The 13578-nt window shown below is 44.9% G+C and overlaps 1 long non-coding RNA gene and 1 pseudogene across 1 annotated transcript in view; one reads left to right on the top strand and one right to left on the bottom strand.

The window, feature by feature from the left end:
* Positions 1-13578, bottom strand: part of LOC135898704 (uncharacterized) — a 183162-nt gene that overhangs the window by 12200 nt on the left and 157384 nt on the right. The window lies entirely within an intron of this gene.
* Positions 10457-11660, top strand: LOC135898703 (very long chain fatty acid elongase 7 pseudogene; annotated as a pseudogene).

Raw genomic sequence — 13578 nt, 5'->3', positions numbered from 1 at the left:
CAAAACACTAAAGCCAGGAAAAGTATTTACGTTTTTATTTTTCTACGTTGACATTTATTTGCGACGACACATTGAGCCTCTTCATTTTTTTTTCTTTGTTGTTCTCGACACCCGCGGGCTGCCGTAACCAGCCAGAGCGCATGCGTTTTTCTCGTGTTGCCCCGACGACCACGTGGCGTACTTCGATGCACGTTCGTTTTTTTTTCGCCGATTGGATTTTCGCCTGGCAGATTATTGGGCGTTTTGTCGCTAGCAGACGAGAAAAAGGAACAATGGGTGGTCGCTTGCCGCCATCATGCACTGCGGGGACTCGACGGATTGCAACGCGTTCGTTTGAGCGTAACCACTTCTCAAAATTTTGTCTCACCGGTGTAGAATACCTAGCATTATGCGTATGGTTCTCTGTGGACCAAGTGTCTCACGTTTTCTTCGATATTAATTCGGTAGCCACATTAGATGCCCAAAGTACATCATTGGATTGTGTCCAACATGCTTTCCATTGCGTTTTTTTTTTTCATTTCCGTGCCCCCAACCATCAAAAACGAAAAAAGCGGCATTGTTACGATGGAGCGAATTGTCGCATGGTGAAAGTTCCATTTCGTTAGTTCTTCTTTTGAGGAAAGTAATGGGCCATGGGACGCTTCATTTGCAGTATACTCTTATTATATTATTGCTATATCAACTATATGGACACTCCAGGCGCCTTCCTGCCATCGCCGTCGCCCTCATGTTTCGCATAAAGCCCAAGGGCGATAACATCGTGACCACGCGCCGCCTATGTATGTGCGAGTGAAAGTGTGTGTGCTGGGGGGGGGGGGGGGCCTGGGGGGGGAGGTCGGGCATCAGTCAGCTGACGATGGTGGCTCAGTCCTGTGTGTGCAAAGAAGAAAAGCGGGGAGGAAGCGCGCCGCCTCCTGTCGCACGCGCTACATCCGGGGGAGTGGAGGGAGGGGGACTGTGATCTGTGAATCTCTGGTTGTGCAACATGTTTATTTGCCTTGTTTGACACATTATATACAGTGACTTTTTCTTATATACGTAGATTTATTGGAGACTTATAAGTGTATTTACATATCTTGTTTGCGAGGTTTGGTGTATATGTGAGGTGAACTTTGCTTCCACTAACACATTTGTGCCCTTTATCAATCGCATTTGTATATTCCATTGTATATTCGCATTTCTAATGTACGAGGGCGAGTCAAAAGTGTGAGCCAACCCACCTCACGCAATAATGGTTCGGTTCATCATGTGCGAGGCATGCGCGTAGTACAAAGGCATCTCTCATTTACAAAAGTGGCACGCAGGCGTGCTTTAATGCTCTCATAGACTGGGTTCAACATGGTTGCGTTACATAATGGGCACTCCAAAAGTTCAACAGTGTCGTGTCGTGAGGTTTTTGACAGTTGAAAGTGGTTCCCAAAAATAAATTATTCGCCGTATGGCTGCCGTGTACATTGAACATTGTATTTCCTTGGCCACTGTGAAGCCTTGGAGCAAACGGTTCGAAGAAGGACGTCAAAGTTGCAAAGACGATCCAAGACCGGGCCAAAGCCACCTTGCAATCACCCCCAACACATTTGCAAAGGCTTATGACCTGATTAGACAAGCACGTAGGATAAGCATAGATGAATTGGCAGGGCGTGTGATCATCAGTCACACTTAGGTTAACACCCTTAATCATGAACATTTCGTTTATCGGCTCTTATGTGCGCAATGGATGCCCAAGATTTTCAACCACCGCCAGAAGATGGAGAGGTTCGGCGCTGCCCGGCTCATCTAATCCGGTATCACAATGAGGGGGGCGACTATTGTCTGCATTTGTGACCAGGCACGAATCATGCTGCCACTACTACGAGCCTGAAATACAATGGCAAGCGCTTACAATGGAAACATTTGAATACCCCACCCTCAAAGAAAGCAAAGGCCTTCATTTCTGCCGGAAAGGTGCCTGACATTTTTTTCGATCGTTAGGGGCCGTTATTGATTGAATTTGCTAAACCTGGAGAGACTATCAATCGTTTCTGCTATTGTGAAACGCCGGATCGGCTACGTGTCGCGATCAAGAAGAAAGGACGTGGAAAATTGAGGAATTGGGTCTGCTTCCTCTACGACAATGCCTGTCCCCACGTAGCTGATGTGGTTAATACGAAACTGGCAAAGTTCAAGTGGGAAACAGGCAACATCAGACATACAGCCCAGACCCGTCGCTTTGCAATTTCCACATTTTGGGACATTTAAAGCACCTCAAGGGAACCAGATTCGTGTCGGACGATGACGTGAAAGAGTCAGTTACAGATTTTTGATGCAGCAACCCAAGGAGTATTATAAGGCGGGAATCACGTGACTCGTCAGTCAGTGGGACAAATGCCCAAGTGCTCATGGAGACTACTTTTAAATAAAGTACCCCATTTGTCATTTCTTCGCATTGGCTCTCTTTCATTTGACTCGCCCTCATATATCTTGCAGAACTCCTGCTTTTTACATGTGCTCGTTGTTGCGACTATAATTTCGGTGCAATTATTCACAATACACGACCTGTCACAGCTGCTCCTGCGCAATACGTTGTAATGAAGGACAGCTTCATTTAGATTTTTCGCTGACCGGTGGATATGTACAAAAATGTAAACAAGGTTCTTGAATGACAAAGTTTAATTAAATTATTCGTCCTCAACTAGGTCATTTCATTGCCTTTACATTTTTCATATCAGCGGCATGCACTGCTTTGCTGGTTTCAAACTGATATAGATATAAATTTCGTGGGATATTTTTAGTACTTATTAAATAGACATAAGATATGGAAGCATTGACATCAGTTATCTCGGGCACAATGTTTGAGACATACAAGCATATTATTTCTGAAAAAAATACATATTTTACTTGTCTTGACAGTGCGTAGCGTTCAAGAATTTGTTTGCAGCATCTTTGAAAATCGCAATGCAGTTATTATTAATGTATTTGATCCCTCGACAAATTCTATGAGGAAGAGGTCGAGCTGCAACGTGAGACCCCTCCCACTCCAATGAGATTTCTGGCTAAGCCACTGGTTCAGATATATTCACCGTCTCCAAGCGTGGCTGTTTAATCAAGTGGGAAAGGCATGCGGCTTCTGAGCGTGAGGTCGTATGTTCGAAATTCACCACCGCCAACGTTTATAATTTCTAGTTTATTCTGTTTAATGTGGTCACTGGAACTCCCGAAGTGTAGTTTTCTTCACACTAAAACAAGAAGTTCTTAGAGCAATAGCAACTTGACCTTGACATAAAAAATACCGCACCACAAATCCTTATGGGTCTAAGATGCAACTTTCTAATTTTAGCAATTTTGCAATAATAAGAACAGATGACTCTGCAATTCAGAGACATCTGCTTACTACATGTAATCCCATTTTTCTTTGAAGCCAAGTTTTATTTTTTACATTTATTTCTTTTTTTGCGTAACAATAAAGATTGTCCAGTGATGACTGCAAAGAGGCTCCATCTCTTTTGCTTTCGTTTATTGTTTTTCTTTTCGGGGAGAGAGGGAGGGTCTGTCATTTCTTTATTCCTTTGCTTTCGTCACTCCGTGTTTTAACATAATTTCTATTTCTTCATTTTTGAAGTGAGCCTATTGGCACTCAGTTCTTGCTTCTTTTTTTTATTGCACGCTTTAATTTCGTTCTTTTGTATCTCAAAAATCAGGAGCCAATCCCTCAGAACGGGTATGAAGAATCGCCAGCCAGTACTACTTCTACTACTATGGCTCTATTCAATGCAAGGAACAATGCCTTAGCACAATGTACAATCCGAACATGCCAATTATGAAGGTATTCCTATAGAGTGCCTCCTTTTTGCCACAAAGGAAAGGTAAAGATCGAAATCATCGCCCCCATCACGCGAGTACATTTGCACAGAGAACAAAAGCAACTAAGAAGCGCACAGATAATGTCGCCATTCGTGGGAAATAACGTCGTGCGGTAGTTACAACACGCACGTGAATCGACTTCGGTTTGCAGGAAGCCTGCCTGCCATTTGTGCTTTCCAAAGACATTCAAATGCCGGGCTCCCTCTCCCACGTGACGTTGGCGCTTCCAACGTCCATCCCGTGTTTCCGCAGGTCGTCGTCATTACGACCTTTGGGGCAAGTCTGCTTAGTCTGTCGCGATCGGGCGGCCAGCCCCGGCGTCAATTCATGCAGTCCGCTACATTTTTCTTGCCTCCTGCGGGCGTTTGCTAGGGACAAAGATTCTAGCCGCATTCTTTGAAGAGCTCAATCGACGTACTGAGGCAACTTACAAAGGTAAGAGTGGTGTGAATTTTCTGGAAGTATAGGAGCATTGCAGTTATTAGGGATGCAAATTGTTGTCAGCGTTGCATGTGCTCGTATGCTTTCTTCAAGCACGCATGAAGACCGGCTGCGTGTAAGTCTTTCATATCCATATAATTCCATACAAACCTAATTAGCATTCATAAAGGTGGAATGACCTTGACAACTAATATTTAGGCCATTTCACACTGGTTCTCAATATTACAGTAGAATTACGAATTCAGAAACTGCCCTGTTATTGTTTCTCCGTTGAGTCGCGAATAGGATCGAGATACTCGATGGAAAGATGCCTGCACATAATTCCTTGTGCTCAAACGTTCTCAGGGAAAAAGCACACGAAATAGAAGATAATGGACAACAGCTCATCATTTGCTATCTTAAGCCGTTGGATTTTGGCATTATCGTATAGACACCAAAGTTACGCATGCTGCAGCTTTTCGCTAATGAATGCTTTATTATACATTCCGAACCGAGTGCGTGGCATATTACTCAGCACCACTGCGATTAACACGCGCACACACGAGTCTCTTCATGTAGGCACTCTGGGTGACAGTATAGAGATGCCGCGTAGTCATCAGTCTCGCGTCGCATGTGCGCGTTCAGGCTGCGCAATACACACGATCAAATTTGTCACGGCGTTCGCAGTTTACTCTCATTGTGTATGCGTGGTGCATGTTCTGTCTGCATTGTATAGACAAGGCTGACACTACAGCAGCGGTGATATTGCTGCTTTCTTGTCTCTCATATGCTAAGCGTTTATAACGTTTTCCACGTCGTGGCAGAGATGTGTTGACTTAACGAGTCCCTTTCCTTGCGATAGAATATTTGCAGTCCTACGGGGTGCCCTAATACATAGCGAAAGGACGTGTCTCTCTTTTTTTCATATATATTTATTATTTTAATTTCTTATGCATTTATAATACCATTGACTTCGTAGCCAATGCAAGCGGCGCTCATAGATCGAATATGCCCCATTGTATTGTTGGTAATTATATTTCAGTGGCATTGGTAACTGCACTATATCGAGGTAGTATTGAAAGTACTAGTTAGTGAAAGTACTAACCATCCTTTTACTACCTGCCCTTACAAAGAAGGTAATGCTTCTTCGGACAAGTGACGCGTTAGTATTTAGTTAGCGAAAATGACGACTTTTTGTAAAGACTGTTGCAGCATATACCACGCCACTACTTCGACTGAATTTGGCAATAACTCGGCTTAGGTTAGTAACTCAGGTCACGTGTCCCCTGGTATCATGCGCCGATCGTTTCAAGGTGTTATTGTCGACGATTCTGAATATCAATAGAAAAGTCTCCCTTGCTACTCCATTTTAAGCCGCCTTCACGTGAAATACAAAAAAAAAGATAAAGAAAAGAAGACTTAATCTTCGTTAACGCTACTCCATACATCTGCGCAGTTAATAAAAAATAATAATTTGCGTGACATGCACCCGACGCACCACGTTGGGAGACGGAACAAATGAGCAAGCGACCTTTAAAAGAAGTTTGGCAAAAGCAACGAGGCGGTTTACATAGACGCCGCATGGTATGAAGAAGGAAGAAGCGCACACGCGATCGCGGTTGTAGACCACACGGGTGCGCCTCGCCAATGCCACGGTAACCACGGGACACACGGAGGCGGCCGAAGAAGCCGCGATAGCCCTAGCGTTGGCCGCGGTGCCGAACGCTGCGATCGTGATCAGCGACTGGCAGGCGGCAATGCGCAGCTTCACGCGCGGCCGCGTCTCGCGGGAAGCGGCCCGCATAGTCAAAATTTGTGACGACGGTGACCCGACCGCACCCCCGCAACACCAAAATTCTAGGGTCTCCCTCCTCCGGACCCCGGCACACACCGAGCAGCCGCAGATTATGTGGCCGCCGCTTCCACCCCCGAGAGTGGGGCACCGGATCTGTCGGATAGGGACACTACTACAGAAATGCAGAAACAGGAATCACAATAGGCCTGGGGCGATCGCCTGACCACGTTCAGAGACCTCAGCCAACACTACAGACTCGAAAAACGCACATTCCGCCACCGCACGATGCCGGAACGAGGCCGTAACCTTACGCTTGCTCCAAACACTCACCTAGACCCTATAGCACCGTCGTCTTACATCACTGCTACCCGAGTTTATGCCCGACTGCTGCGCGTAAAGCGTGTGGACAAAGAGCAACGCTGCGATACATGCTGTGGGAATGTGCCGGCAACAACGATACTGAAACGACCTCCGTTCGGCGACGCGTCCGTAACTGCGGCCGTTACCAGCGTACATGAAGCATCGAGCTGGCTTCTTCCCGACACCGCCCCAGCTGCGGGAGCCACCGGGGATCTTCTCCGTCGGCGTCCTTGGCGCTGGCAGGCGGCTCCCAAAAGTTCGGAGTCAGAAGACCAGCTCTGGGCCGTCCGGCAAGCCGATGATGCCGCCCGAGTCCAAAGACTTCAAGCTGCCACCTGAGGCCACCACAACCAAAACTGCAGGACCATTCTGTTTAATAATGTTTATTTTCTTCTATATATATATAGATATATATATATATATATATATATATATATATATATATATATATCACAATTATATAGCATCTAGGTTGGTAAAGACCATTTGTTATAATAGACGCAATAGGGCACTCGTCTGTATATCTCGTTCTTCCTACGCACTCGTTCTTATTTTCTCTATTTCTATTCCCCTTTCCCCCACACCCAGTGTAGGGTAGCAAACCGGGTGCTCGTCTGGTTGACCTCCCTGCCTTTCCTGTCTTGCTCTCTCTCTCTTTATTTTAGTACTCGAAGTAACGCCGCTGTTTGCCGTCTTTCTCACATCGCCTAGAAACATGCGACCCAGCGTAGCGGCTTAGCGACTGTGGTGTTGCGCTGCTAAGCACGCGGTCGCGGGATCAAATCCAGGCCGCGGAGGCCGCATTTCGATGGGAGCGAAATGCAAGTGCGCCCGTGTCCCATGAATTAGGCACGTTAAAAATCCCCTCGTGGTCAAAATTAATCCGGAGTCCCTCACTACGACGTGCCTCATAATCAAATCGCGGTTTTGGCACGTAAAACCCAAAAATTCAATCTAAAATATGCAAATGTAAAGGGTAACTCTTGACAACAGGTTTGGCACGTTCCATACGTGTACTGGGAAACAATGCTACAGTGAATGTGTTGTGCAGCAGGATCGGATAGTTGAGCAGCGCTAGAAACGCCAAAGTTGTTACTAGAAAGATACCAAGAAGCAACTTTTGAAAGCAATTTTTTACTTTGGTAGTAGTCATCCTTCTTTTCATTATAGTCAGTTCATTTGAATTCGAGCAAAGTGCAATGATTCTACTACAGGGACGTTCATTTACCACTCCTCTGCCTAAACCGAATCTATCTTATATATAACTGCAAATTTTTTAATGTCATCCCTTCATTAAGGCCCTTACTACATTTGAGGCTCTGAAATTTCCTTCGGCACTACATTCCACTACTATAAAACATTACTTCTTATCTCTTCTGTGTATTAGATGGCCTCCTCGACTTCACCTATCTTTCACTTTTTTGTCGGCTGCACAGGACTGAATTTAACTTCCCTAGGAGTTGATTGGGCTTAATATAATACATCACTAATTATATGTTCTGGGCATTACAAGGCCTAGCCACTTCCACTTCTGCCTCTAATTTACAACTGAACAACATCTTTAAACTAACAGCGCTAACGTGAAACTTGGACCCAAGATAAGAGAAGGGATGATACACTATTCTCTTGTGTCCAAGTTTTACTTTTCATGCTGTTAGTTAATACTTGTCTAACCAAATAGCCCAAACGTCCAGCCTTTTTAAACAGCATCTATCCATGCCTAATCACTAATTCTTACTGCCATTACTCAGCCACAGCGTCTTGTGCGTGTGACTAACTGGAGAATGCGAAATTAGAGACAACATGGTTACATAACTGTTATGGGGGTGGCCAGTTTTGCTTAGAAAATTGGAAACTAATTTCGCAACAGCAGTTCCCGACAGCCTCGAAAGACACAGACAAAGGACTTTCGCGAGCAGTCTAATTGTTCCCGCTACTCGGGAAGAACCACTACCTTTGACGTCATTACGTAATGCTTTAACGCATAATTCTTCTACTCGCATGAAACTTTCACGACGCACCATCCGCGAGATGAGGGAATGCTAAAGGCGCTACTTGTTTCTTTTCAGTGGAAACCAGTGATGAACATCAGCATTAATCTAACTTGCATCCACTGTTAAGTTGGCAGGGTTAACAAATTAAGTTAATTGTTGATTAAGCCTTGCGTTGGGGTTAGTCAGTATAACATTAATGTATGTGATAATGCATTTACACGATGTATGTACCGCTCGCTTACTAAACAATGTGTTATTAGGCGACAATATCTTTTGTACTTTTGAGACTTTCATCTACATAAGTGTGGAGACATTTAGATTGTATATTGTATGTACCATGTATTCCTGACGTCATAGTCTTCCTGTGGAAGCGTTGCGTGATAAGTCCTGATGCTTGTGTGAAAAGACTATTTGATATGTAGCCTTGAACCCTGTACGATGTATGACGGAACCACTCAAGAGATGAGGAGTAGCCGGCGCCTTAAACTGTGCGCCAACATCTCCTTATATCATATCAATAAAAAAAAAACATTATTGGTATACAGCCCCGCTCCACAGGTTTTCGAGACTCGCACAGCAGTCTCGAAACCTGTGGAGACTCGCACAGCAGTGAAACCAGACTCGCACAGCACCAGGGACCATATTCAAGGAATATGGTCCCACACTTCATTAATGTTGTTCGCTGGGCAGTTTATCGTGGTTTGCGCTGGTTTATTCTGGTAGGCCAGCTCTCGTAACCAATTACACTTTGGTCATTGGGGGATTAAACACATAAATTTCTGCTCATCCGCGCTCCTTCTTTTCTGTTCTTTTTTTCTTTTATTGTCAATTTGACAGGTCGGCTGACTTTTTTTAACAATGATAAAATCAAGTAAACCCACAGTGTCAAATCCATTCCTAAATTCCCTATAAAAACGCCACGAAGTGACAGCCAATTCAGTTTCTTTATGTGCTATAGCGTGCTGCGGAAGACAAAGACAGAAAGCGACTAAGTAGCCAGATCTTGGTCCCTCTATCCTCTTTACAAAGAAACATGCGTTCCAGTAACATTCTTACTACACATTTGCATTGTCTTCAGGGACTGCATTTCCTTTCACCAGGTGTACTTATGCCAGTGCCTTTAATTCCAGGTAAAGAAAGAAAAGCACCTCAGGCAATTTTTTAATTTTCTTTTAAATGCCCCTCACCAGGTTTGGTCGTTCAAACATGCAAGCGCAGTGCATTCTGCACACGCTGACGATTGCGTCTTGCCGCCCCCCCCCCCCCCCCCGCTGAAATGCGCCGAAATTTAAAACCGAGCGCCACGTGTCCTTCCTCTCGAGAAAAGCGTTGCTCCGAACCAGGGAGTCAAGATAGCACGCACAACAAAGGTGTCGTAAAACACAGCCTAGCATCGTAGGAACTTATTAGGGTACAGGCGCATAACGGCGGTGTTTGCTTAACGCACGAACGTAGGCAAGGAAGGACATAGACGAGTAAGTAGCCAGTCTCATGTACTACGCAAACGCCGCCGTTATGATCCTGGCAACGTCTCTCACGATGACCTGTGACTTCGGTAAATCATCCAAAGCGAAGCACACAACGACGCCACCAGAAATGCATCGCACAGAAAAGAAAGAAGAAAGGAATAAAAAGGTAAAAGAAGGAAAAAAACAGGACACGACAAAGAAAAAGAGGAATAAAAAAAAACTAAGGTGGGGCTCGTCATATCAGATCGAAGCGGTTCCTCGGCTCCGGTATGCTAGAAGGAGGGGAAGGAGCGTCCCTTGCGGACGCTACTCAAGACATAGGGAGAGAGTGCACCTGTTGGGATTCACGCTATAGGCTCTTGGTGGTACGGTAAAGCGGCATTTAATTTCTTCTCTCTCCTCTATGAATAAACTGATTAAAATATATTTCGGTAAAACCATCCCTATAGACGGTCGTTCTAGAAATTTCAGGGTATAACTAAAATTTACAATAGGGCCTGGTGAGGTGCGCTTTCAGTGTTCCTCGTTTTCATATATTTTCTGTTCTCTCAATTACGCAGAGACTACGGAAAGGCGAGATGGCAGCTGCCACCAATGACACCCTTGAGAAGAGCACCATCGTCGAGAACTCTGTGTACAAGTCATTCATCGACAATCCCATCTATTTCTTGGCAAACCTGCAGCAGCTGGGTGACCCCCGTACGCGCCACTACCCTGTAGTGATGAACCCGCTGTTTGTATTTCCTCTCGTCACCCTCTACATATACTTCGTCAAGGTCTCTGGTCCACGCTGGATGAAAGACCGGCCACCTTTCCGCATTGATGGTCTAGTGCGGGTGCACAACCTTCTCATGGTGCTGGCCAATCTCAAACTCTGCGCCGCGCTTATGTGCTCCACGTACCTGCCCGGTGGCAGCTACAGTTTCTGGTGCCAGGGCATCACTGGCCGCGAAGACAACAGCCTCCAGGAGTTGTACAGGACCGGTTGGGTCTACGTACTTTTCCGATACGTGGACTTTTTGGACACCGTGTTCTTCGTGCTCCGCAAGAAGTTCAACCAGATCACTCACCTCCACGTCATCCACCACGTCATGGTGACGTTGAACGTCTGGTTTTGGGTCCTCTTCGCCCCGGAGGGTCAAGTGGCATTCAGCCTGGCGCTCAATTCCTTCGTGCACGTGGTGATGTACTCCTATTACTTGTTGGCCAACATGGGACCGTCGATGCGCAAGTACCTTTGGTGGAAGAAGTACCTGACCACGCTTCAGATAGTGCAGTTTGTGATAATAGTCGTGCACATGTCCATACCACTATTCGTCGACTGTGGTTTTCCCCGGTACCTCATATTCTTGGGTGTCGTGCAGACGCTGCTTGTGCTAGCATTGTTTCTGAACTTCTACAAAAAGTCCTACATTGAACCTGAGCGCCTCAAGGCGCCGCCAAAAGTCACGGCGAGCTATGGAGATGCCGCCATGTACAAGCATGAACACAAAAAAGATATGTAGCCTCTCGGTTATTTTTCTGAGAACTATTACGCATCCCAGAGTCGTGAAGAGCATTGAGAATTACTCTTTATGCCACGGCTATTTAGGCGCTTCGTTGTTTCTCTGAACGAAATGCACGGCGTCCAAACTGTACAAGCTCGTCGCTTTCGCCTCTCTATCGCATCGCTATCATGCCAGCAATTCCCAATTTTTCGACATCGCGTAACAAACCACTGTTCCCATCCAAATGCAAAGAGGAGACATTGCAATACCATATGAAGTTCATAAAGATCAAAGGAGTGCCTCATTAGCAAGAAAGGTCGATGATGTTTGCCTTTAAAATGTTTCTGCTATGTGGGAGGATGCTGGACGAACTTGAAAAGTAGAGCTCGACGTCAATCACTGCGGATGGTGGCGATGGATGAATCTACCATTCGATCAGGAGAAACGAAGCACTGAATAAATTTGGAGTTATTAATCAGACCTCATGAAGTACATGCACACGAATAATGTATAGGTATGGGGCCATACAAGGTGAGACCATTGTAAAAGGTAAAACCGCACGGTATTCCAAACTGTTTTCATTTGAATCTCCTGACGTCAAATTTACGTAACCGGTGACGCAAGCATCGGGCAGTGACCCGCAGCGTTGTTCGAATCGACCAATCAAATGCTCTCCTCGTATAATTATAGGAGGTCCCTTTTGTTTGCGTTCAAAACGAATAGAATTGGCTATCTTAACAGGTTGTACTTGTCTAATTGGCTGCGGTGAGGTGCGCGCAGCATTGAAGAGGATAACCGGATGAGGAGGGTGGTGCCGGCGGGTGCGATTGGCCCGCTAACAGTTGCTTGCGTAGGTTGCGGTAGCTGGTCGAAAATTGGGGTGCCGTGAAACAGAAGGTTAAACATGCCACTAAAATGAATATCCACAGAAGAGGAGTTATCAGAACGACGCCTTGAACACACCGAAAGGGCTCAACAACTCTATACTACCATGCAAGAATGTTTATCATACGCAAGTAAATTCAAACACCCTGGCAGCACCGAGTAGCCTGTGTGTGGGTGATCGGTAGAGAAACATCTATTCCTTTCGAAATGGGGCAGTCTCTGCTTATTGCGAAAAAAAAATGCAGTTTTGTGAGGCATATTAATGCATATTTAATGCGTGCAAGTAATTTTGATGTGGCGAGTTTTCGCACTTTTGTGACGTCGTGTGACAGACAGGCGAAGTGGACGCAGCCCGAAAAATTTTAGCCAATAGCGATGGGCTAATGGCAAAACGGCTGCAGAATTTTTTTTTTGTTCGGTCAAATCATGCATAACCAGTGTGTACACGTCATATAAGATTTTAACGCCATATTAGCGCCTGTTTCAGAAATGGGATAGAAACAGTTTCTAATAACTTTACGTGATAGCGCCTATGGTTAAATGAAGCTTGCACAATTTGCTCGAAGTTTTGATGTTCTTTTTTTTTCTATCCTGTTGAAAAACCTCTGGGACACGTTATGCTACGTCCAAAGCCTTATTTTATCACATGGTATGTCTCCATACAAGCACGTGATCATGTGGAATTGTATTACGCGACATGTGGGAAGCTATAGCAATGCTTGGAAATTGGTAAACACCACTACTTAAGAACTTGGTCGACAACTACATTTCGCGTGAAAAGTAGACGTTGCTCTTGATTTATGTATCCTTTAAGGAGGACAAAATAATCACATTACCTTGCGCTTTTTGCGTTGTTTATGAATTGATGAAATAGTTTGGGGAGATCTGATCAATGATTGGCCCATAATGTTTATATCACGTGCAATTATTTGCTCATTTGGACAGAAGGCATGGCTGCGTAGTAAATATACAAAAGCTTTCGCAAACTCCTTTATACAAATGAATATTATAATTAAGAGTATCTTTACAAAAATATAACACACGTCTATTTTCCATCGCTGCACATTTAAGGAAGCAAGTTCAATAACCAAACAATAAGCACATGTATGATACCAGTTATTATGATAAAGACAGCTTCGACAGGAAAAGCGTCAGCCGAAGGAATATGTTAAGCCATAGGACGCCTGCTTCAACAGTTCACCTGCTGGAGTTACACTGCAGGTGAATGTCCCTTTCATGACCCATTATGGACTACGCAAATACAATCAAGGGAACTTTTCCGTTATATTTGTACAGCATTACTTATGCTGAAAGAAATGAGAACGTCA

This window comes from Dermacentor albipictus, chromosome 3 (genome assembly GCF_038994185.2).
Source record: "Dermacentor albipictus isolate Rhodes 1998 colony chromosome 3, USDA_Dalb.pri_finalv2, whole genome shotgun sequence".
NCBI classification, from domain to species: Eukaryota; Metazoa; Arthropoda; class Arachnida; order Ixodida; family Ixodidae; genus Dermacentor; species Dermacentor albipictus.
This window is presented reverse-complemented; position numbering and strand designations above follow the sequence as displayed.